This window comes from Mus caroli, chromosome 2 (genome assembly GCF_900094665.2).
Source record: "Mus caroli chromosome 2, CAROLI_EIJ_v1.1, whole genome shotgun sequence".
In the NCBI taxonomy this organism is placed as follows: Eukaryota; Metazoa; Chordata; class Mammalia; order Rodentia; family Muridae; genus Mus; species Mus caroli.
The window spans coordinates 40,426,768-40,452,617 of NC_034571.1; the positions used below are offsets into that span (position 1 = coordinate 40,426,768).

General features: G+C 36.2%; 1 protein-coding gene across 12 annotated transcripts in view; it reads right to left on the reverse strand.

Annotated features, from left to right (window-relative positions):
* Gtdc1 (glycosyltransferase like domain containing 1) overlaps positions 1-25,850 on the reverse strand; it is a 365,277-nt gene that overhangs the window by 272,377 nt on the left and 67,050 nt on the right. For 3 of the 12 annotated variants that reach the window (XM_029469969.1, XM_029469962.1, XM_029469954.1), the window contains exons 2-5: positions 20,662-20,697; positions 20,165-20,221; positions 16,289-16,309; positions 1,047-1,249 (exon numbers count right to left, since the gene is read on the reverse strand). The exons of 1 other annotated variant lie outside the window; for it this stretch is intronic. The gene's annotated coding sequence lies outside the window, so the exon portion shown is untranslated. Of the gene's footprint in view, positions 1-1,046; positions 1,250-16,288; positions 16,310-20,146; positions 20,222-20,661; positions 20,698-25,850 lie in introns of those variants that run through there. 8 more of the 12 variants (XM_029469968.1, XM_029469955.1, XM_029469975.1 and 5 more) reach the window with 6 other exon arrangements.

The window sequence follows — 25,850 nt, forward strand, 5'->3', positions numbered from 1 at the left end:
CCCCAATGGAGGAGCTAGAGAAAGTATCCAAGGAGCTAAAGGAGTCTGTAACCCTATAGGTGGAACAACAATATGAACTAACCAGAACCCCCCAGAGCTCATGTCTATAGCTGCATATGTATCAGAAGATAGCCCAGTTGGCCGTCACTGGGAAGAGAGGCCCATTGGTCGTGCAAACTTTATATGCCCCAGTACAGGGGAACACCAGGGCCAAGAAGTGGGAGTAGGTGTGGGGGACTTTGGGGATAGCATTGGAAATGTAAATGAAATAAATACCTAATTAAAAAAAAAAAGAAAAAGAAACTCAAGATAATTAAGACTAAAACTCTTCCATAAAGGAAAAATTCATAGGCATCTCTGTATAATTCTAGAAAATCCGTTTTCTGTTTCTGGAGAGAAATCACAGAAGACTTATGACCTGAAATGCATTTGCACTGAACAGCAGGTAAGAAGTAATGAGTTAAAGTTTCCTAAAGGCAGCCAGCATGGCCCTGATCTACTCAGTGGCCTTGTCTGTCACTACTGTTTCTGTGTCAATTGGTTTCTCACTATATAGTCCCATGATATAAATACTTTGTTAAATGAAGTAGAAAAACTACAACAGATACTATTCTTTGCAAACATCACAGACTGCATGTCTTCCTTCCTTATCATCTTCCTTCATAAAATAATTTTCTATTTTGTGAAGTGTATGTTAAAGTGAACAATGTTATTAGCTGTTATATAATTCCCACATATAACTATATATAACCATGTAGGTAAGACTGAAACTATAAGCCTCTATTTAATTAAATGATATTTAGTCAATAAACCACCTAAATCATTTTAGAGAAACTGTAGTTTAAAACCTAAAATTAACTGCATAATGCCCTGTATTTTTTATAATAGCTGCACTATTGGTCTTAGCAGAATCTTATCATTTTCCTAGTTCTGTGCTCTAAGGCCTATTTCTTGTCCATATTTCTAGATTATACTTCTTAGAAATGAATTTAAAATATCAGGTAAATCCAACATTTTTCACAATATAAGCTTTTTAATAGACTTACACTTTTCTTATAGTAGTGAGAAGCAAATAGTACACCTCTCGTGAGATTTTAAAGTAAGGTTTCTGCATTCACTACTGCATGTCTTAGTCAGAAATTCACTCAGCTTCAGAGTTAAACTGCAGAGTCAGGGGAGATATTATGCTACCTCTCCTGAGTATGTCTCCAGTACAAACAAGCACAGGTGATGGTAAGATTTCAACCACCTGCAAAGTAAACAAATATAATCTGTAATTTAAAATGTACAATCAATGATGCTACCTATACTACTGACATATAAGATTACCTATATAATATTGTGTCCTATTCCCCCCCCCCCAAAAAAAAACCATGGAAACCAATATAAAGATTTTAACTTTTTACTTAGCAAGTCCACTTCTCAATAATAACGTACAAAGTAATAAAGAATCCTTATTATAAATTTCTTTCCTGAATAAAGAGTAATCAAGAGGGCTGAAACGACAGCTAAACAGTTAACAGTATTTACCTCCTTTTTCAGATGACCAGGGTTCAATTCCCAGAGCCTATAACCTGAGTTTCATAGGATTCAATGGCCTCTATTCTCAGCCAACATTGCAGCCACAAGGCATACATAAAGCCACACAGGCACACACAACACATACACTTTAAAAAAATTCTAAAACAAACTCAAAATATTCAAGAATAAAGATTTCACAATTAAATAATGAAAAATCATATTGAGGTGTACATAATTAAAAATAAGCCTATGAAAAATGTATGATAATATGCCCTAAAATCTAGAGCAACAGTAAACACACACTAAAGATAAAATAAAAATCTGTGGTGGGATTACAAGTAATTTTATTCCTCTGTTTCATTTTATTCCTTTTTATTCCTAAAATTAAAGTCACAGAATATGTTTCAATTTCAATTAAATAAAAGTATAGTTTTTGTTAAATTTAGGAAAGAAAGACAAATTGTTTGAAATAACAAACTAATTCCCAATGACTGAAGGCTTACTGTCTCCTCCAGGAGCTTACAAATGGTTTTTGAAATTATTGTAATGATAGTGGCTTGTTGTCATGTGAATTATGTTACCTGCAAGTAAGACTAAAGTAAGCCTGTTCCCACTTGGTTTTTGACTGGTCAATAAAGTTACAGGCAGCCAACGGATAGGCAGAGAGACAGGAGCAGGGAAGAAGGAGGAAGAGGGGATTCTGTCGTGAACAGGGCTTAGGAGATGGTCCACACTGGAAAGGCACAGGAGGGAGAGACAGCTAACATATAGGTGCAGGGGAAAAGCAGCTCCAGGAGGGCTATTGTCTTAGTTCAGGTTTTACTGCTGTGAACAGACACCATGACCAAGGGAAGTCTTATAAGGCCAACATTTAATTGGGGCTGGCTTACAGGTTCAGAGGTTCAGGACATTATCATCAAGGTGGGAGCATGGCAGCATCCATGCAGAGCTGAGAGTTCTACATCTTCATCTGAAGGCTATTAGTGGAAGACTGATCTCCAGGCAGCTGGAGTGAGGATCTTAAGCCCATGTCCATGGTGGCACACCTACTCCAACAAGGCCACACCTCCAAATAGTGCCACTCCCTGGTACACTACTTGTACCAACCATTTCCAAACAATCCCAGCTACCCAGTAGGGTCCAGGGAAACAGGATAAGATATAGATTTAGTTAAGTATTAACTCAGAAATATCAGAGTGAACGCTAGTCTTCGGGAGTAACCCAACCATTGAGCTGTTTAAGGTATTTAAAATAAAGCTGTGTATTTCAGAAATCCAAAATATTGAGGCAGTAGCTAGAAGCACCTGTGCACCGGCTGAGAATTATAGGGCAGTTAATTTAATACCAAAACATGTAACTATTATTATTATGAAGAAATTTACTCTTACAACCATCAACAAGAGGTTGATGCAACTAATAATGCTCCAGCAGTTCTCAACACTACAATTTGGTTTACAAATAGTACTTGTCAGGTGCATGGAATAAAAGTTAATTCTCAATAAATTTTAACGTGCACTTAAATTGTTAAATAGCTATAAACAGATCAAGATTATTATATATACATATGTGGAATCTATACATAGGCAGACTATGTTAGGATAAAAGTATTGTATTGATAATAATTGTAAGCAGGAATACAGAAACTGTAATATAGTCTGGAAGTCTAGGTAAAATGCTGAAATTAATTTATTCTATAATTAAATACACATGGATCTAAAAGGATGAGAAAATTATTGAATTAAAATAAATAAAATTGAAAAGTTTCAAAATATGGGAGCAAATACGAAGACAAAGTGTGGGGCAGAGACTGATGGAAAGGCCATCCAGAGACTGTCCCACCTAGGGATACATCCCACATACAATCACCAAACATAGACACTATTGTGGAGGCCAAGAAGTACTTGCAGACAGAAACCTGATATAGCTGTCTCCTGAAAGGCTTGAAGGAGCTGAAGGGGTTTGCAACCCCATAAGAACAACAACAATATCAATCAACCAGACCCCCGAGAGTTCCCAGGGCTAAACCACCAACCACTGAGCAGAGAATGGCCTTGCCCTTCATCAATGTGAGGAGGGGCCCTTGGTCCTGTGAAGGCTCAATGCCCCAGTGTAGGGGAATTCGAGAGTGGGGAGGCAGGAGAGTAGGTAGGTGGGTGGGGAACACCCTCATAGAAGCAGGGGGAGGGAGGATGGGATAGGGGTTTCAAGGCGGAGGAGACTGGGAAAGGGGATAACATTTGAAATATAAATAAAGAAAATATCCAGTAAAAAAATTTCTAGTTTCACACTTAATTTCAAAAGTGCCTTACACTGAAAAAGCAAAGCAATGTTATTACGTAATCATGTAGGTGTGTTTAATGTTAACAAATCAAAGGGATTGGGTGAACAGTCAATAAAGAGTTTTACAATTTTAAGACTGTCCCTTCTGAAATTTCCCTATATCAGTATACACATAATAAATTCATATACATACATATATATATATACCCATAGTAAATTCTCTCTCTCTCTCTCACCCACCCACCCACCCACCCACCCACACACACACATATTCAATAAAACATTACCTAGTATCAACTGAGACTTAACAGAGAAGTATTTTAATGTATCCCACAAGTTCTGGCATGTTTTAAAATTTAAACTGTATGTTTTAGTTTTTGAATAAAAAAAATCTTCAAAAAATTTTAATTCTGAAAAACTTAACCTAAAATACAGAAGAAAAAGAACACTTCCACAAAAAGATTAGAAACAATAAACTTCCCAGAAAACATAAACATTACTAATAAAAATAACAAGTATGTTAATAAAAGCAAAGGCAAATCTATTTCATGTATTTAAAGAGACATCAAGAATCTACCAAAAAAAAACCAAAAAAACAAAACAAAACAAAAAGAATCTATCAATAAATAACTTTCTACAGCAATAGTAAGCATGAACTTAGATGAGAAAATACTGTGATCTTTGGAAGGTGTTTTATGACATCTTTATGACCACTGTGGTCCCTGAGAAGATCATTCCCAACATTAGTATTCTAGTCTCTAAAAAAAACTGATATATAAAATTTGTAGTAAAAAAAAAGATATGCATTTTATGAGTTTCTAAAGGGAATTCTTATATCAATGAATGCCATAAAATAATATTGATAACCTAATTTTTTTACTGTCAAATTATCATCTTTGGAATTCTAGAAAAAAAATAGCCCAATCAGGGTTGCCATAAAATAATCATGATTTTAAAAAAGGCTTGGCTGCCTGACAAAAAGCAAAACATGCCTTTAAAAAAATTTAGCACAAAAATGAAATAATTTAAAATATCAGGTTACCTTTAAGATATTCGGGACCCTAAAAATGGCTTGTACACTGGGTCGGGTTGACACTCCTGCTAATGTATCTGTCAAACACCAATTCATCAGCAGCTTGCTTTTATGACAATTAATCACATTTATGACACTCTCCTTTCTTACCAAACTAGATGTGACATAGAATGTATTGAAATAAAAGGTGATTTTTGTGTGTATCTAAGGGTTTCCACTGCTGTGTAGAGACACTGTGACCAAGTCAACTCTCATAAAGGAAAATATTTAATTGAAGCTGACTAACAAGTTTCAGAGGTTTAGTCCATTATCATCATGGTAGAAAGCATAGTAGCATCCAAGCAGACATGATGCTGAAGAGAATTCAATATCTTGATGCACAGGAGAAAAAAGAAAGAAAGAAAGAAAGAAAGAAAGAAAGAAAGAAAGAAAGAAAGAAAGAAAGAAAGAAGAGAAGAGAAGAGAAGAGAAGAGAAGAGAAGAGAAGAGAAGAGAAGAGAAGAGAAGAGAAGAGAAGAGAAGAGAAGAGAAATCAAAAGAAGTTGCTATCTGTGGAAATCAGTATAGTACATCCTCAGAAAATTCACAACAGATCTACCATATTAACTAACACGACCACTTCTGGGCATATACCCAAAAACTTCAACTTCCTACTCTAGAGACTAATGGTCACCCATGTTCAGAGATGTTCTATCCATATTTAGAAGGGCATGCAAGCTGACTATGCATCCATCAATTGATGAATGGTTAGCAAAAATGTGATACCTATACACAATTGAACTTTGTTCAGTTTTTAAATAAATAATTATGAAACTGGTGGGAGGCCAAAAAAAAAAAACAAAAAACAAAAACAACCACAAAACAACAAAAACATTACACAGAGGGAAGTTACTCAGAACGAGAAAAATAAATATTTTCTCACTGATGTGTGAGGTTTAGTATAAAATATTTAGATGTGATTCTTTAACTTGGAAGACCTACAGAATCCAGGAAGATGGAAAGGAGGGAGAAAAATCTTAAGGATTGAAAATAACAGTAGAACACAGGTGATATGAAGGGGTAAAGGAGAATAATAAAAGCAGGTTTTAAGTTGGTAAGTTGGGAGGAATGGTACCATAGGATAGGAGATGTTAAGGGAGGGGTAACTAATTATAATGATATATTCAAAAAGTCAAGATTAAACCTACTACTTTATAATCTTCATTTGTGTGTGTGTGTGTGTGTGTGTGTGTACGTGTGTGTGTGTTGAAATTACCCTATACATAGAACTGTGCTCATCTTAGAAACTAGGTTGCCAAATAAAAAGCTATGTCAAGTGAAAAAATACCTTCAGATATTTCCCAGAGACCCACAAAACAATAAAGGCCACTGATGTTGTTCTTGGTGTTCCACCAGAACCTATGGTAAGAACTTACTACTTAAGATACTACACACATTGGTCACAGGACAAGAAGGCAGCTTTCTCCCTGTTTATTTAACAACTTTATGGCAGGGCAACTGAGCAGTATTAAATGAATTTAATCACCTAAATTAATCTGGCTACCTCCCAGCCAAAATCCCTCAGATAGTTGCATTTTACGGCTTCCCCTGCCCCAGCTATTTTCTTATGATGTCTCCTGGACTCTCTCCTCATTGTTGAACCCCACTTCCGCTCTCTCCCTCTCACTCCCCTGTCTGGGAGGAAGTCCAATCCTATTCTATCCCCTCCTCAGGCACTGGCTCACTGGCTTCTTTATTGACCAATCATGGAATAATTGGGGAGCAATTATTACAAAACATTAAGACAGTAGATTCTCCACATAATAGATATGCAACCAGATATGGGGGCATAGAAGTCAGCATTGGAGTAATATAAGGATACTCTTTACATAATGTATAGTAACATTATACCTAGACCAGAATACTCACAGAAAAGTGGCAAAACACAAAATTGACACACAAAAATCAGTAGACATCCTATATACTGACAACAAACACATTGAGGAGGAAAACAGGGTAATAATTCCATTTACAAAGTGGTTAAACCTAACCACAGAGGAAAAAGAAAAATGAATACTAAAAACTGAACAAAACACAAGGTAAAAAGATCTCTAAAAACCACAATGCAGGACTTGGAGAAGTAAAGAGAGAGCTACTCTTCCACAGGACCAAGTTTGATTTCCTAGTACTCACATTGGATGAATTACAAAAACTTTAACTCTAGCTGTAGGGGAACCAATTCAGACAAACCCTTTTGCTAAAAACAAAAATATAAATTGTGATAGTTTGAATAGGAATGTTCCCCCATAGACTCATGTGTGTGAATGCTTGGCCAATAGGAAGTGGCACTTGTAGGAGGTTTGGCTTTGTTCGAGAAAGTGTATCACTGTGGAGGCAGGCTATAAGGTCTCAGATACTCAAGTTTAATGGTAATCTCCTTCTGTTACCTGCAGATGTAGAACTCTCAGCTCCTTTTCGAACACCATGTCTGCCTGCATGCCACCATGCTTCTCATCATGACAATAAAAGATTAAACCTCTGAAACTATAACTAATCATAATTAAATGTTTTCCTTCCTAAGTGCTGCTGTAGACATGATGTCACTTCAGAGCAATAAAAACCCTAAGACATAAATGTATAAATACAAAATACAAATAAATATTTTCAAAACTCCAATTTATTTGTTCATAGGAACTAACACAGAGATCTTAAATTTCATATGTCAACAAATAACCCAAAATGACCAAAGCAATGTTGAGTAATTAAACACACTGCAAGAGCTATCACCATTCTGTATTTGACATTAAACTACAGAGCCATAGTGATAAACATGCTATGGTACTGGTATAAAAACAGACACAGGACTAAAAGTGAGGATCCAAATAACAGCCCAAGCTCTAACAGAAACCTAATTTTTTAAAAAGATTTACTTATTTTTATGTGGATTGGTGTTCTGCCTGAATGTCTGTGAGATGGTGCCAGATACTCTTGAACTAAAGTTTTGGACTGTTGTAAGCTGCCATGTGGATGCTGGGAACTGAACTCAGGTCCTCTGGAAGAGCAGCCAACTGCTGAGCCATCTCTCCAGCCCCAGGAACATTGAGTTTTACAGAGACAGAGAAAAGACATTTTCAACAAATGGTGCTAAACAAATCGGGTAGCTACATATAGAAGAATGAAACTAGAGCCTAATTTCTTATTCTGAACAAAACTTAAATCCAAATGGATCAATAACTTCCACATATGATATGATATTGTGAGCATATTAGAGAATAAAGTAGGGTATACACTTCAAGGTACAGGCAAAAATAAACACTTTTTGAATAGATCTTCAGTAGCATAGGAATCAAGACCAACAAATAACAGAGGGATCTCATGAAACTAAATTAATTCTATATAACAAAGTATGAATGAAACAGCAACCTAATGAATGAAAGTTTTTATCACAATAATCCAATTAAGAATTGGTTTCAAGAATACACAAGGGATTCAATAAAAGTTAATGCCAAGAAAACAATCTATTTTTTAAAATAAGATATGGAAATACACTCAGGGTTCTCAAAAGAAGAAATAAAAATGTCTAAAAAATATTTTCAAATCTGTCAATATCTTTAGACACTAGAGCAACTCAAATTAAAACTTGTAATGAGGATTTTGGAATTTTGATTTCTTTTAAAAAAAAAAAACACAGAAATATTGTAACAATGTTTTTATTTTAATCCCAAAATGTAGAATATGGGGCTGTTTCAGATTGTACTCAACAGCTGACTATGATTTGCCTCATGCTCTAGCAGGAGCATGATTTTGACAGCTGCAGATAGTTTCTACAATTGTGTGCCAGAATTCTGGGGACTTTCTAAAGGGGTATACAAATGCTAGAACCCCAATAATTTTGTTGGTGGGTTGTTGGTTATTATTTGTCAAAGTTTCTTAGGTAGTCATGCACAAAGAAGAAAAGAAGAAAAAAATAGAAACCTGATCATGAAGATCAAACTTGCCCCAAAGAACTCTATACCCCTAAACATCAGGAAGTAGTCTAACCATAACAGCCTCTTTCTGACCCATGACTATCCATGGATATCTTTTCTTTCCTCTCTTTTTTCTCTCTTTAGTTAGTGTTAAGGGGTTAAAAGGGTGGAAGAAAAGGGGTGGAGAACCGTACAAGAAAGAAGAGTCCACAAAGTACCAAAAGCAGAAAACAGCTACAAAAACGACTTTGTGACTTCCCAGTCAGAAAATCTGAGACTAAGAAAATAAGTGAGGGGCTGGAGAGATGACTCAGCAGTTAAGAGCACTGAATGCGCTTCCAGAGTCCTAAGTTCAATTCCCAGCAACCACATGGTGGCTCACAACCATCTTTGATGGGATTTGATGCCTTCTTCTGGTGTGTCTATAGACAGCTACAGTGTACTCATATAAATAAAATGAATAAATAAAGCTTTTTTAAAAAGGAAATAAGTGAGAGCAAATGCTAGCACAGTTGTGGAAAAGAAAAGTTACTTACTCTTGATGGGAATGCAAACTGTCACAGCCAGTTTGTGGAAATCAGTATGTGGTTCATCAAAAAGCTAGAAACAGATCTTCTACAGGTCCTGCTACATCACTTCTGTGCATATTCCCAAAGGATTCTATCTATATCTTACTATAAAAATAGTTGCTCATCCTTGTTCATTGCTGCTCTATTCGCAGGAGTCAGGAAATGAAAACATCCTAGATGTCCATCAACTGATAAATAACAAAATTGGATTCTATTCAGTTGCAAAGAAAAATGAATTTTCAGGCAAATGCATTATATTAGATATAATCATAACTAACCCAGAGCAAGAAGGACAAACAATGCAGGTTCTCCCTGTTATGTGGATACTAGCTTTGAATCATCAGATGTGCATGCTTAAATTGAGTAATTTAAAATTCAGAAAACTACAAAAGAGATATAGATAGAGGAAATTCCAAAGAAGTGGCCATAAAAGAACACAAGTGGTACAAATGGGTAAGGGAGAATAATGGGGCAGAGAGTATTAAGAAGGGTATAACATTGAAAGGTATGGGTGGAAACACAGAGGAATAACTAGCACTAAAGAACTTTGAGAAAGTCATATATAAAGCTATTGCTGTAGAAGCTGTCTAAAATATACATGTATATACACAGAGAAGAGATAATGCCTAACTCAGGAATCATACACATGAACCACAAAACTCAGGACTAGGTGTTGATTATTCAAGTGGTCACTAGGGTCATACAGGCCTCCCAAACCAAAATAATATAAAACAATACAACCTATTGACATCATTCTGTTATCCTCTAGATAAGGATGATAAATTCATATTTTAAGTCGTAGGTATAGAGTAATTTTAATCCAACAACATGGCTGCTCTGTCGAGGGATCACATCCAAAGACTTCTAGGTCTATGTGATCTGGCTAGAATTCAGACATGCCATCGATAACAGTATGATCTGGCTAAAATGCAGACACACCCTAAGTACACAACTATAATTCCAAACAATGAAAGTAAAGTTAGTTTATAGAAAGAAGCAGCTATGTTTGAAAGTAACATAGAATTGAGTGGCTGACAAAGTGCTGAATCAGGAAAAAAATTGGCAGAATGAGTCAGAGATAGGATAAGCCCAACTTTCAAGAGAACAAACAGAAAAGAGAGTAACCAAGGAGTTAAAGGGATCTACAACCCTATAGGTGGAACAATAATATGAACTAACCAGTACCCCCAGGAGCTCGTGTCTCTAGCTGCATATGTAACAGAAGATGGCCTAGTCGGCCATCACTGGAAAGAGAGGCCCATTGGTCATGCAAACTTTATCTGCCTCAGTACAGGGGAACGCCAGGGCCAAGAAGTGGGAGTGGGTGGGTGGGGGAGTGGGTGGAGGAGTGGGTGGGGGACTTTTGGGATAGCATTGGAAATGTAAATGAAATAAATACCTAATAAAAAAATAAAAAATAAAAAAAAAAAGAAAAGAGAGGAGACTATTTAAGGATTCACAGTGGCAGGGGTAGGGAGGACATTTCCCAGGACAAGTTGTATGTGAAGACAGAAGGAGTCAGAGAATGAGAAGGAGCCAGAAGATTAGAACAGACTGCGAGAGTTAGTTTAAATACAGGCAGAACAATTCAGTCAGAAGCCGAGAGAAGCCAGTTTGAATCAGGTAGCTTGGAAAGGAGTTGGGGTCAGCTGAGTTGAATCAGACAGAGTTTAGAAAGTGCAAGGAAGAGTGAGTTTATTCAGCAGTAAGCCTCTGAGATGACAATTACTTCTGGCAAATAAAAGTTACATTTACACGTAAGAGACAAAGGCAAATTGGAACTGACATAGAAGCTTTATCCCTGCTGGCTGGTTTTCACTGGAACAGAAGGTGCTATTTACACTGCTGGAGGAGAAGAGTTATCAAGTGTTCCCCACCTGTGAACGAACCCTGAAAGGTAAAGATTGACCAAGGTAACAAGATAAACCAACTGGGTAATAGTGACACAAAAGTTTGGGGACTATTTACCTATGTTCTCATTGAATTTAAGGTCTGCTGCACAAGATGGAACTCATCTTACATACTTAATACTTAAATACTTACAACTTAAATACTTATGTTTATATCCATAAATCAGCTCAGCTCTCAACCTCCATCAAAGGTTTCTTTTTGCAGGTGATATTCAAAACAGGTAAAACTACAGAGAATAAGAGACTCTGGGGTCTCTTATTCTTATTTAGTGTTCAGCACTAAATGAGACATTTCTGTCAACCTCCCTACCTCCAAGGCTCAGAGATCTTCACTGAGAAGTAGACAAAAGGATTGTATGAGCTAGCCATATAGCCAATTGTTGTTTTTCTATAATGACATGGATGTTGCCCACATAAACAGCTGTCAATGAATATACAAGATCAAGCCAGCCAAAGTTCAAGCATGAATGGAGGAAGGGCTTATACCTCCCTCACATGCAGCAGTTGAAGAGCTTCTAACAGCTAACAGTTGCTGGGGTGTGTTAGGGATAGCTTTTCTTAGAACAGAATCTCTTAGTACCATTCTTGTGCTCCGGTGGATGCCTCACAACCATGCAAATAGACTTTGTGGATTTAAAAGGGAAAATATGAAATTTAGAAGAAAAAGTAACAGTGGGATAGGAAAGACTTCGAGGGATGATGAGGAATAGATTTAATCAATAGCCATAATATTCATGTGTAAAATACTCAAACAATAAAATGTTCAAAATCACAAAGAAATAAAAATAGTGACAATTCTATTAAAAATAATAATTACATTAAGTTACTATTTTTATTAAATTATAGAACTTCACAAAAAGAAGGTATAACCATATCCTTTAGATGTATAAGTGATTAATAGCTAAAATATTAAGTACTATATTTACTTATACATCCAATTATTATTAGTGCTAACACCAACTTACTCAATTCTAGTTTTTCTTCTCAAACACAGAAATATCACATTAAAACAGCAAAACTAGGTATTCAAGAACAAACCAATAGGCAATGTCTATATATTCCTATTAGTTGGGCGGGAACCACTTACCCAGTGAGTTTAAAGATGCAAGCAACTAAAAATCTACAAATGTTTAGATGAACTGAATGAGCAGAACAGATATATCAGATAACTTTAACATAGCTCATTCAAAATTCATTCAAATTCTCATTATTTCTATGTTACTCCAAAACAAAGGCTAGAAAGCTAAACTAAGATGTTCAGCATTCTAATGGCAGTTACATGACAAAGGCAAATCTCTAGGAGCAAGCATGTCTTTCTAAAAAGAACCTGCAGGAAGCCTTCTAGCATTCCCTTTTGTTATTCATCCTGCTACAAAGTTAACACAATTTTCAGTGGTGGAAGGAACCAGTGAAATAGATTCACAACTACAGCTTATGCAAACAAAAGTGGTTACCAGAAGTCCCCATTATATCAGTTGCTTATGACCTAAAATCCTTGGAGTTTCCTATTGTATAAGACAAATAACACTCTTACCAAAATATTTACGTAGATGGTAAGATTGTTTTCTACTGAAACTAGGGTCATTTACCTCTCAGAACAAAAAAAAATAAGAAGGAAAAGTTAAGCTCGAATATTCAAAGCTCTTTTTTACTTCACTCAGGAATGATCTAGTCCTTTCTTAGATATAAGAAATAAAAAACTTTCTGAGTTTATATTACTTTTCAGTCATCTGGACTACTTTAATAAATCTCAAATTCCTACATGGAGCCTGTATCTTCTATACTCATTATAAGATTTTTTTTTTGTGGAAAGCAAAGACAGGTGACTCTGAGTTGAATCCTAATTTACAGTGGGAGTGTCAGGACAGCCAGGGCTACACAGAGAGACCCTGTCTCTGGGAAGGGCACACAGACACACACACAGACACAGACACACAGACACACACACACACACACACACACACGATTTTCTTTCTTTTCTTAATTCCCACAACTTACAAAAGCATTTTAAACTGTGACATAGGTCACTCATATGTGTAACATACACATAAATAATAGGTATGGGGAGAAAAGAGGCAAGGAAGACAAGAAGAAATGGAGAAGGAATCAAGCAACTCAAACCATAGCTTACTTGTCAACTCCATGGACTTCTAGAAAGCAGATTTAGAACAGTATATACTAATATAACAGTATATACTAATATGTGCAGTCTAGTTTTAAAACAAAGATGATTCACACAGGTACATATTTTTCCAGCTTCAAAACTAACCAAACAAAAAATACCCAACAAATATTTTGTATATTACTTTCTAGTAAAGATATATCATTGTAATAGTTCATCTATATCTTAAGGTTCCCTTAATTAATAATCTCCATTTGTAACTATTCTCCAAAACACACATACATATTGAACAAATTTTAAATAAGTACATTTCTTAAAATAACTGTTATAGTAGAGTACTTAAAAGATTCATTAATTTCATTTACCAACAACTCCATACTTTCTCTGCCTTTTTTAAATTCAAATATATTTCACTGTGGCAATTCTAAGGAAAATTACACGTTCAAAAACCATTCGAGTTCCTCCTAGTTACGCTTTCAGTGGGTGAGGGTAATGACAGAGTAAAAAAAATCACATTCTTCACAGGCTTTCTTTTCTTTGCACTACCCCCACACCCCAATTTGGTAAAATTTCAACTTCATATCTCTGAAGGCAGAAAGCAGTGGGTAATATCTAATGGTCTCTAACAGTCGCTTATTTTTAAGGATGGAAAGGGGAGTCAGGGGAATGTGCTTACTCCAATGTGTAAAGAGCCAGCGTATGGAATAAGCCATATTTTACTCTATTCCTCTAAAATAAAATTATAGGAACATAGTAAGCTGCAGAGAGAGGAAATAAAAGAAAAATCAGATGTTTTAAGTAGGGATAGTGGTTAAATGGCAAATAAGTCAAAGTTAATCTAGCTCTATATTCTCATTGAGATGAGAGGTGTACACAAGCATTGATTTACTTTTAGCATTGTTCATAGGACTCGGTTTCCTCTGTAAGACAGATTGAAGACTCCAAAAACAAACAAACAAACAAATAAAAAGATCATAATCACAGTAAGATAACCTGAGAGCTATCTTGAAGACAGATATTCAAAGACAGTCTATAAATATACACATCTGAAAAGAATACTCAAAGAACAGCATGCAGCTATGTTTGGAAGACCATCTCAACTTCAATTTCATCAGCTGTTTTTTCTTTAAAAAAATAATTCTACAGTTCTTACATGATATATAATTCCTCCTCTCAACTCTACTCTTATTTAGTTATCTGTTGTTGCTGCTGTTGTTGCACTAAAGACTGCATTTACAATAAACTGAACAGACAGCATACAAAAGGCTGTAGAACTATAGCATATGGTCCGGGGAAGGGACAATCTGGACCACCTCCATTTCAATCTGCAAGCCTGTCCACCTCTACAACGCATGAGACCACTTCTAAAGATTTAAGATGGAAATGCAAAAGTAAAAAGACTGTCTCTTTAGCATTGCCATTACTTTGGAAATTCTGCTGATAAAACATAATAAGCATTGCTTTAATTTGGGATACAACACCCAACCCAGGCATACAAACCTAGACTACTATTCAAAAGAAACAGTATTTCAGCAGGGTGTGTGTGGGTATTCAACTTACACTCTGGAAATTGAAAATTTTTTAAAAGGCCACACTTTTACAGAGGCATTGGCAAGAGCTGATGTAACAGATGACACATTCTTGGAAATCAAATAAAAGCAATAGGGAAATACCCATTGTTGCCTGGTGAAGGCCTAATCACATGGACACAGCTGGAACCAATGTAGATCATTCATTAATAAAAACGCATTGTAGTCACCACTTTTTGATGCATTTGAATTGCTGTTATAGCCAATTCCCACAATTTCTTTGTGCAGTGTTGGTAAGATTGTTTTAGTACGAAATGTGAGAAGATTTAGGACAAGGATTTAAAAAAAAAAAGTTCTGATACAAAAAATGAAAGTTGCTCAAAAATCAAAATGTCATCTTACCTGGCATATACTAACAACAGTTCAAAATATGCAGTGTAATCCTGAAAAGGGGGAACACATATGGTACTACAGATCAAAAGTGAGCAGTGTGAGATGTCACAAAAAATATGAAATATTTGTGAAAGTACTATAGAAAATTAGGCACAGAAGAAATTCAAATATATCAAAAATTATAGAAATTGGAATCTAAAAATATCCTCTTGAAAAGTATTTCCCACTGAACTATGACACTGACCAACAAACACCCTGTGTGCTTAAAGAAAAACTATTCCTGTTTTGAAACACATAATTTAGAAATCATGATTTACTGTTCTAGTTACTTAACAGCTAACAATTCATTCAACCATCTACTCAAAGGACTTGTATTTAAAGTTATATTGCTTTTCAAATTAAATAAATCACTAGGTATATCCAAAAATTTGTTACATGGCATATTAAAATCACAGTTAAAATCAGTATCATCTCACTTTTTGTTATCTAACAATTTTGCCGTATTTCCCAAATAGAAATTAAGTTACACTATAATATTTGAAAACCACATCATATCAAACCAAAATCATTCTTACTATATTCTGAATTAAACAAAATATAAAATGTATTGTCTACAATGAAAACTTTAATAACACTGATCAAAAGTTGCTTATATTTTATAATTCCTAAATATGCAATATTTCTCCTATGCATCTATGTGTGTATTTCCTAAGTTAATAATAGCCTAAGCACAGGATAAAAAAGGTGGGGTTTAGATGAAATTATTTTTAAAGTTAATAAATAATATTTAGTTTATAGAACTATCCACTATAGCCAATTACAATATTGTCAAACCTTGGAACCAGGGATTAAAGCCAAAACTATAATGAACTTAAACTAGAACATAGTAAATAAAGTTTCAGTGGTGTCCCTTCCGGTATTGCCATATCGGAAGCTTAAAGTTAACCTAAATATTCAATCCATGAAACCTGGCAGGCAACTCACCCAGATTCTTTTCAATGCTTCCTGAACAAAAAAAAAAAAAAAAAAAAGAGTCTTAGGAGAAATCACTGAGAGAAAGATAATTGTACTAAGTTGTACATAAGCACTAAACCTAAACATAAAAGCAATTTGAATATTTGTTTGTTTTGCTAAAGTAATGAGGCAATGTGTTGCTGAACCTGTCTTAAATGAGAAAAAATAACAGGTGAGTTTATTTAATGCATAATTCTAATCTACCTGTTTACCCAAACTCTTGCAATGAATTTAAAATATTTCCTAAATGAAAAATACATCTCAGAAAAAGAATAACAGCTAGATATCACAATCATCTTAATGAATCCATTATAGATGTAATTTCTTGTATACATAGCATTTAAAAATACTTATTAATAATGCTAGCACAAATCACCATTTACCTTTTTGGTCATATATGTTATGCTGTTACAAGAATATATTATGTTTTCTCTTAAAGTAAGTAATATTTTAAATAAAAATTGGTCAAAATAATATGTCTCAGCTCCAAAAACATATTGCCTTTATATTTATATTGATTATAAAACACTAATACTTAAAATATAACTTGAAAGCATATCATTTTTCATTAATATAAAAGAAAATATTTATATTTTGAGGAACTTCTACAAATTTTCACAAAATTCTTACTCAAAGTAAATGGACTCTTCTCAAACCAACTCCATTTAAAAACTCATAACATCATATTTTCAGACTTCTAACAATAAGTCATCAACTGTAATTTCTTGAAAATTGGGAAAAATTTTAAAGCAGTCTGTTTTGCCTTGCATAATGATTTGAAAGGAATTAAATATGCATCCTTCAATTTCATGGAATTTCGTTTCTATATCTATGAACTTATCAGACATTCTAAAACTGACAAATTACAAGCGTTTTGAACTGACCCTGATTTTTAGATAAAAGTAGAAAGAAGTTGCAATACTTTTGGTCTAAATGAGTCATATTATGGCCTCTCCATGAACGAAACATGCCTGGTGCTGTTAAAGGAACAATAACCGGTAGCTACATAGGTCATAGGCCTAGAGAGAAGCTAATAAATTAAAACGACTATCCGAGCATCTCTCGGTGCTCACCAGAGGTGATGCTTCTTTTGCCGTAACTTCAGCAATGTCAGTTAACAAGAAGCCATCAGCTGGTCAGCATACAGAGAATCAGAGACGGAAAGTACAGCCCTAAATGCCACAGACTATCATACTCTGATCCCTAAGGGTCAGGGACCAGAAGAGGGGACAGAAAGATTTTAAGGGACAAAAGTGATTAATAATATAAAGGAAGCAGTGCTCTCCAGATACAACAGAGCAGTTATAGGTATGAACTCACTGATTGTGCAGCATACAGAAAACTTGCACAAGTTTAGTACAAAGTCAACTGTAAACAAAATCTCCATAAGAGCTAGTAAAGGCAAATTCAATATGGTTCCTCTAAGAAACAATGTCATTTACTTAGTATGGAAACTGTACAGAGAAGGGCACTACTCACTCTCTCTCTCTCTCTCTCTCTCTCTCTCTCTCTCTCTCTCACACACACACACACACACACACACACACACCACTTGTTTCACAACGGTGGTCAATGGAGTAAGTAGGAGAGATCAAGACTGCTTTCCTTACACCAGTGCTCTTGTGAGAGTAAACCCTCTGCATCACAAAAAAAGCACAAAACATGCTGGCTATAAGCCTGTATTATACCAAGCTGCGTGTACATTCTTGCTAGACTCCCTCATTGACAGTATAGGACTAGCACTTTAATGCACGTAAAGAACAAAGTAATGTGGCACACGGTGGCTGTTGAGCTTTTGTTTGGGGGGGGTTGTTTATTTGTTTGGGGGGGGTGTCTCCCTTGAAAGTCAGGTTAACATTTTGCTTTTCTTTGATAGGTATTGAAAAGACTCGAGAAACAAGAGGTACACTGAAGGATGTATCCGCTGCCTAATGAAATTAAAGACAAGTACAACACTGCTGATTTAGAAGACATATGAAAAAGTAATATTTTTTTAGCTTAAATTTCATAAGGGTTCTAAAATATTTAACTATTTGTTTAAAGAATAGAGACTAAGAAACACATTATTAGTTATCAATAGTCATACATAAAATCTTACATAAAATATAGAAAACTGATATTAACATTTTTAGGTCACTATGCAGAGTGAATTGTTTCAGCTGCTAGTCTAACCTTGATCTCTCCAGAATTAAATAATCTGGGGAAAATATTATATTAGAATCTGAATATTTTATACCTTCACAAGGAAAGAGGTAAAAAATGATTTTTTTAAAAATATGCTTCAAGAATTGAACAAATCATCTAGAAATCTGTCAGACACAAACAGGAAAACCTTCTCTGCTATCCTATTGAAATCTGTACTAGCAGCAAAGCTAACACAAATGAGAAGGACGAGTGTGCACTGCTTCAACCTTCAACTAATATCACTATCTGAATTGGTGACTAAAAACACCAACACGCCATTATCTCCCAGAATATGACCTTTCTCTCTCTAATGTACCAGATAAGTAGAGATGGAGGCCCATTTCCAACATACCAATTGAAAAGAAAGAATGAACTGTGACAAGCCCAGATCCCATGCTGGCACACTTTACACTAAGCTCAGCATCATCTAGAAGCAGTATGCTTCTCCCTGCCAATCAGGGCAGGGAGAGTTGTATAACTAACACATTGCTGATAAATAGTACCAAAGGTCTATGCTTCTGCGTGCATATCTCCATTGGATCAGTTGTTAAACAAAGACCAGTAGCTGTCACAGAAATAGCAAGAACTAAAAGCAGTTACCTCAAATGGAGGCATGGAATATTTACCAGCTGAGCCTATGTAATTTCCAGCAAAATGATCCCCTACCCAGTTTTCTTCATGACCACAAAATCTGACAGCAACTACTGATACACTGTATGAAAAGGTGGCAAGGGAATAAAAACATGGAGAAGAAACCAAGTGAGAACATGGCCAAACTTCAAATAATAGCCATGCTTCTCACAGCTCAGACTGCTGCACAGACATGATACTATAGGAGGACAGCTAAGCCAGCAGGTGCTGGGACAATGGTTTACTTGGTGGCATGGGTATGTCTGTCATGTTATTAAAGAATGCATTGACCTACTCCTCAGTTCCTTTTACACTTTCCTTTCTTTCCTCTAGCACACACTGGTGGTGCCATTTACTGTGTAGGACATTGACAACTGAAGGCCAGGCACTCAAGTACTGCCAACATGGTCCAAATAATGATATGTGACTAGCTTTAGTTAAACTAGGAATATGTCAAAACTGAAAGGCTACAAGAATAAAAGGTATAAAAGAAACCAGGAAATTAGCCAGGTTTTGTCTGCTCACTCATGGTATAGATGAAATTTGGGGGAGGATTCCTACAAAAAAGCAGCTAAGCTAATTCAATCATAAAGAAAGATATAAGAAGTTAAATGTGTATAATTTAGCTGACAATCAATAAACAATGAGAGCTGTCCACAGATCTCCAAAGTCATAAGCAAAGAATTTTGTCTACTATAGATGTTTGATTATATAAAATAATAATGAGATAAAATAAAAATTAAAAAAAAAAAACATGACCTCAAGAAGCAAAGAAATGCTAAGGCATGGTGGAACATTCCTTTAATCCCCACTCTCAGGAGGCAGAGACACATAGGTGTCTATGAGTTCGAGGCCATCCTGGTCTACACAGCAAGTTTCAGGACAAGCAAGGCTTCAAAGAGAAACCCTGGTGGGGATTGGTTTTGGAGAGGAAGGGAGGAAAAGGGAAGAAAGGGGAAGGAGGAGAGAGGAGAAAGAAGCTAGTAAATAAAACAGAAAAGGCACTTCTCTTACAAATATTGATCATCCTACCAGCCACAGCAGAAGACAGGGAATGCTACACTGCCAAAGGCCTGGAATGCATGAGAGCTGTTCAAATGAGAGACAGAACAAATATCTGTTAGCCCCAAAGTGGGAACCAAGGTCAAACAAAGAAATAATTCCCCCAAATTGCAGCTGGGTGAACCAATGAGTCTAACTGGGGATATTTATTGTTGCACAGCTAAAGGGTAGAAATGCAAAGAATCAAGAACAGTCTGCTACCACCACCAACTATCTTCAAGGAAAGAGCCTCCTGTGCCACCTAGTGATAAGTGCTCTTGCACCCATCCATATGACCTGTTTCTGAGACACCCTGTGCTTGCTGGGTACCACTCATATGTTGCCTCCACTTTGTTTCTTCCTTCCAAGAGAAAACCACAGTAAAGTCTCCTGTGGAGCATCATGGCTGCTCAGATTTCAGAACAGCCTTGGCCATGCCATTTGCCTCCAGGAAAACAGCGTTCTATGGCATAGTCCCATTTGCTCACCTTCTGATCCAGATGAACTAATATTCGATCTCGAACCTGCAAGATCACAAAAGGCATAGTTAAGACTGGTGTCTTAAATTAAACCCCGTGTGACTTCTAAATGCTGACAAGGACAAAATGCATGCACATAAAGTAAATCCAACTCGTGGACACTCTTTCCATAGCAAATGCTTAGTGAGCTTCAGGTTATTTTTAATTAATAAGAACTTACTTGTTCAGCATCCTAAAGGATTTTCTAATTTAACGATTAATATAATAATGTAGATTGTGGGTCATTAGCTTGACTAAAGTTTATATACAACTGAATATATAAAACTTGTTGGTTTATACAGATAGATGTCTCTTTAGAGAGAAAGTCAGGTTTGTGAGATTTATAAGCAGTTTCATAATTTAAAAAAAAAAAGAACTAAAACAGCAACAACAACAGAAAGTGTCAAGAACTTCTGCTGAGAACTGCAAAGCCCATAGGTAAATTGGAAGGTAAATGGATAGTTCAAGTTTCATATCTCCAACCAATGAAAACACAGGAGTGCACAGAGACTGGCTGATAGTGAGTGAACACCTTAACACTATTCTTTGGGAAATGTAAAACATCATTGCAGTAAGATGACCCTTTGTTCCCTATAAGCTATGTACAATCTTAAGGAGAACTAAAATTTTGCCATATACCCAAGTGGGCAGACACCATGACTGTTTCTGTTATGACTACATTTTAGTTCGGATCCTTAGGTTTTTCCAATAGTAACAGTGGCAGAATAACACAGTAACTCACCAAGAAAGACTGTATACCAAATGTGCATATAGCATAAAAAGAAGGACAGTCAAAGCAATAGGAAACATACTTATACAACACAAAATTATAGCAGTAGCAGAACACATCTCTTAAAAGAATAATCTTAAATAGTAATCAAAGTTGGACTAACCTAAATTAAGAAGAAAAAAAATAGGCTATAGAATCCTCAAAGCATCTACTTTGAACAAACCAGCAAAAATTTATAGCCACATAGACTTTTCTGAACTGGCACATGAGGAAAGGAATGAGGAAGGGAAGGAAGGCGGGGAAGAGAATCTTAAAAAACAAAAATACAAATAGGAGGGAAACATACACTTTCTAGAAAAGCTTGTTTCAATGATTGTGTATTATACTGTTTAAAAAGAAAGTAGGTTTTGACATTCGCATACTGACTATCAATTACACCAGGTACTTAAAATTCAACATAAATAAATAATTTAGGTGAGCAGAGGAAGAATAAAGAAAAACAAAACTGTTATTAGAAAGGTCATTTCAATTTGTGATGCATAATATGAAAAAACAAACAAACTGAGGTCAAGACATGAGCGAATTGCCCATATTTTTATCTGGTATACCTTAGAGATCCTCAACCCAATTCCCAGTCGGTTGGGATCTTAGAAAATTAAAACCAAGAAGTAACTAGGGAGAAGTTGGTTAGAAATCTGCCCTTCCACTAAAAAAATAGGTACTCTAGAAGACAAAATATCATGATCTGTTTACCCTCTTCAAACTTCACTTTACAAGTCATGATTTTGTGATACACACTCAACCTCTAGATGATAAGTGAGAGCATTTCTGTATACTTTAAAGAAGTAGGTGAAAGTACTATGCACTTTTAATAAAAGAATTATTCTATCCAAGTTCTTGTCAATCTCAATTCAAAGTTTTAACAAATAGTTTTGTTCCTACAGACAAACTGGATCAATTCCAGCAGTCAAAGTAACGAAGAGTATGGCAGCCTGTTTCCCAAGGGAATACATGCATGCATGCCTTGGTGTGGCATCCTCCTGAATAGAGGGGCGGTTGAAGCAACAAATGACTGTCTCGGCCACTAAAGATACTGCAACTTCTTTTCCTTTCTTTTTCCCCCATCAGGCCACTAATTTTGAATGGCCACACCTATTATGTAAAGACATTCAAGCAGCCCCTGGAATGGTCCATGTAACCCTTCAATCAACCCAAGTAAAAAATTAACATCCATGTGAATGAATCAGGTTCCAAGTCATCCAGGCCAGTCAAACCACAGCTGACACCTTGACTGCAACTCTGGAGAGCCTAAAACTAGTGGTTTGAAAGGTAAAAATTACATTTCCAATATGCTAAGTAAACTCAAGTTCAACCAAAGTCAAAAAAAAATTACAAAGCAGAAATGAGCAAATCAAAGTAGTAAACAATGATAAGGTTAAATCTTATTATTGAGGTAATCTGCTCTTGTGACAGAACCATATTGAAATTTTCCATAGTATCTAGGTTCAAAGTAGCAAATAGCAAGTTTGGTATTAAAATAGTATCACATGACTCTCTTGGCTTGCATTGTTCCCAGATTCTGAAAAGTAAACAATGTAACTGTCTTAGTCAGGGTTTCTATTCCTGCACAAACATCATGACCAAGAAGCAAGTTGGGGAGGAAAGGGTTTATTTGGCTTACACTTCCATACTGCTGTTCATCACCAATGAAGTCAGGACTGGAACTCAAGCAGGTCAGGAAGCAAGAGCTGATGCAGGGGCCATGGAGGGATGTCCCTTACTGGCTTGCTTCCTCTGGCTTGCTCAGCCTGCTCTCTCATAGAACCAAGACTACCAGCCCNGAGATGGTCCCACCCACAAGGGGCCTTTCCCCCTTGATCACTAATTGAGAAAATGCCTTACAGTTGGATCTCATGGAGGCATTTCCTCAGCTGAAGCTCCTTTCTCTGTGATAACTCCAGCTGTGTCAAGTTGACACAAAACTAGCCAGTACAATAGACCCCTTGTCAACTTGACACACAAACACATCACTAGTAAGCCTCAACCCTTACATTATTCATCCCCAAGGTCTAAATAACTTTAAACATCCCAGTCTTTACATATTCTTAAAATTTCAGTCTCTTTAAAATATCCATCTCTTTTAAAATCCAAAGTCATTTTACAATTAAAAGTCTCTTAACTGTGGGCTCCACTAAAATAGTTTCTTCCTTCAAGAGGGAAAATATCCGGGCACAGTCACAATCAGAAGCAAAAATCAAATCTCCATTCAATGTCTGGGACCCAACTCACAATCTTCTGGGCTCCTCCAAGGACTTGGGTCACTTCTCCAGCCATGCCCTTTGTAGCACACACGTAGTCCTCTAGACTCCAGATGCCTGTACTCCACTGCTGCTGCTCTTGGTGATCATCTCATGGTACTGGTGTCTCCAAAACACTGCATGACCCCTTCAGTCCTGGGCCATCAATTGCAACTCAGGCTGCACCTTCACCAATGGCCTCCCACAGTGTCGAGCCTCAGCTGCTCTGCGTGACCCCTTCATGCCTTCAAAACCAGTACTCCCCAAAACATGGTCATGTTGTCACAGGAATACCCACTATGCTGGTACCAATTTCTGTATTAGTTAGGGTTCGCTAGAGTCATAGAACTTATGGATAGTCTTTATATAGTAAAGGAATTTATTTATGATTTATAGTCTGTAGTCCAATTCCCAACAATGGTTCAGTAGTAGCTGTGACTGGAAGTCCAAGGATCTAGCAGTTACTCAGTCCCACAAGGCAAGCAGGTGAGGGAGCTAGAGCGAGACTCCCTACCTCCAATGTCCTTATATTGTCTCCAGCAGAAGGTGTAGCCCAGACTAAAGGTGTGTTCCACCACACCTTTAATTCCAGATGGCCTTGAACTCGGAGATTTAATCCGCTGGAATCCATAGCCACTATGCCTCAAGATCTAGATACCAAGATCCAGATCAGAAACTTCTATCTCCCAGCCTCCAGATAAGGGTCACTGGTGAGCCTTCCAATTCTGGATTGTAGTTCATTCCAAATATAGTCAAGTTGACAACCAGGAATAGCCACTACAGTAAGATATACCATGAGTGTGCCTACCTCATTAGACCTTTCTGCAATGCAAACCAGTTTCTTTTCCTGATACTAATAACATATTCTAACATAGAAAAAAGTTGTCTCTGTTTTATAAAGCCTTCACTTTTTACATCATGAGTGACATCTGTTTTTCCACAATTAATTCTTCTATATGTATGCAGAATCCTATTCATGGATGCCATCTCTGAGAACTTGCTCCATCAGTTTCTTTCCTTTATCTTCAATTATCTACCCACAGTTTGCTTTTCCTTCATCAATAGCACACTGTTTTCAAACCTACCAAACGTATCCATAAAAATGCTCATAAAATATTAACATATGCTCATTAAATATATATATGAAATATATGTATGAAAAATATATATGAAATATGTACTTCAACCTATATTCAATGTTCAAATTATTACAACCTAATATTCTTAGGTATCACTTTACTAAAGTATCTACAATTAAGTTAGGCAAAAAGCCAATCACTCTGCCTAGTTTCATTTCTCTAGTAGGCAATGGATACTTATACTCATCAGGACTCTGAAACTCCATTCCATTGGTTTCCAGAATACCACAATTGCACAGCTCCCTTCTAGCTGATATTTTCTGCCCATTACAATGGACACCTTCTCTAAGGATTCCCCTGGAGTTTTACCATTCAGGTTATGCTTTTAATCTGCTCCTGATTTCAGAACTTTAATTCTACAATTTTATCCACTGATTACTCCAAAATCCTATTTCCTAATATATTTTCATAATATGAATTCATTTATATTTATTATGTATCTCTTTACCAACTGTGTCAAAATACCAATAGTTTATAAAAGAAAAAAAAAAAAAAAACCCTCCCTAGAGAGGCCCTTGGTCTTGTGACGATTATATGCCCCCAGTACAGGGGAATGCCAGAGCCAAGAAATGGGAATGGGTGGGTTGGAGAGCAGGGTGAGGAAGGGTATAGGGGACTTTCAGGTAGCATTTGAAATGTAAATGAAGAAAATATCTAATAAAATAAATTTGAAAAAAAAGTAAAAGAAAAATATAAACTCTCCCTAACTTAAAAGCAGCTTTGTAGCTGTGTTATGCATTATCACTAGTTCCACTACTCTGGACTGAGAATGCACTAAGAGGGAAGTGTACAATGATTTCAAAGACAATACAGGGGCTGGTGAGATGGCTCAGTGGGTAAGAGCACCCGACTGCTCTTCCGAAGGTCCAGAGTTCAAATCCCAGCAACCACATGGTGGCTCACAACCATCCTTAATGAGATCTGGTGCCCTCTTCTGGAGTGTCTGAAGACAGCTACAGTGTACTTACATATAATAAATAAATAAATCTTAAA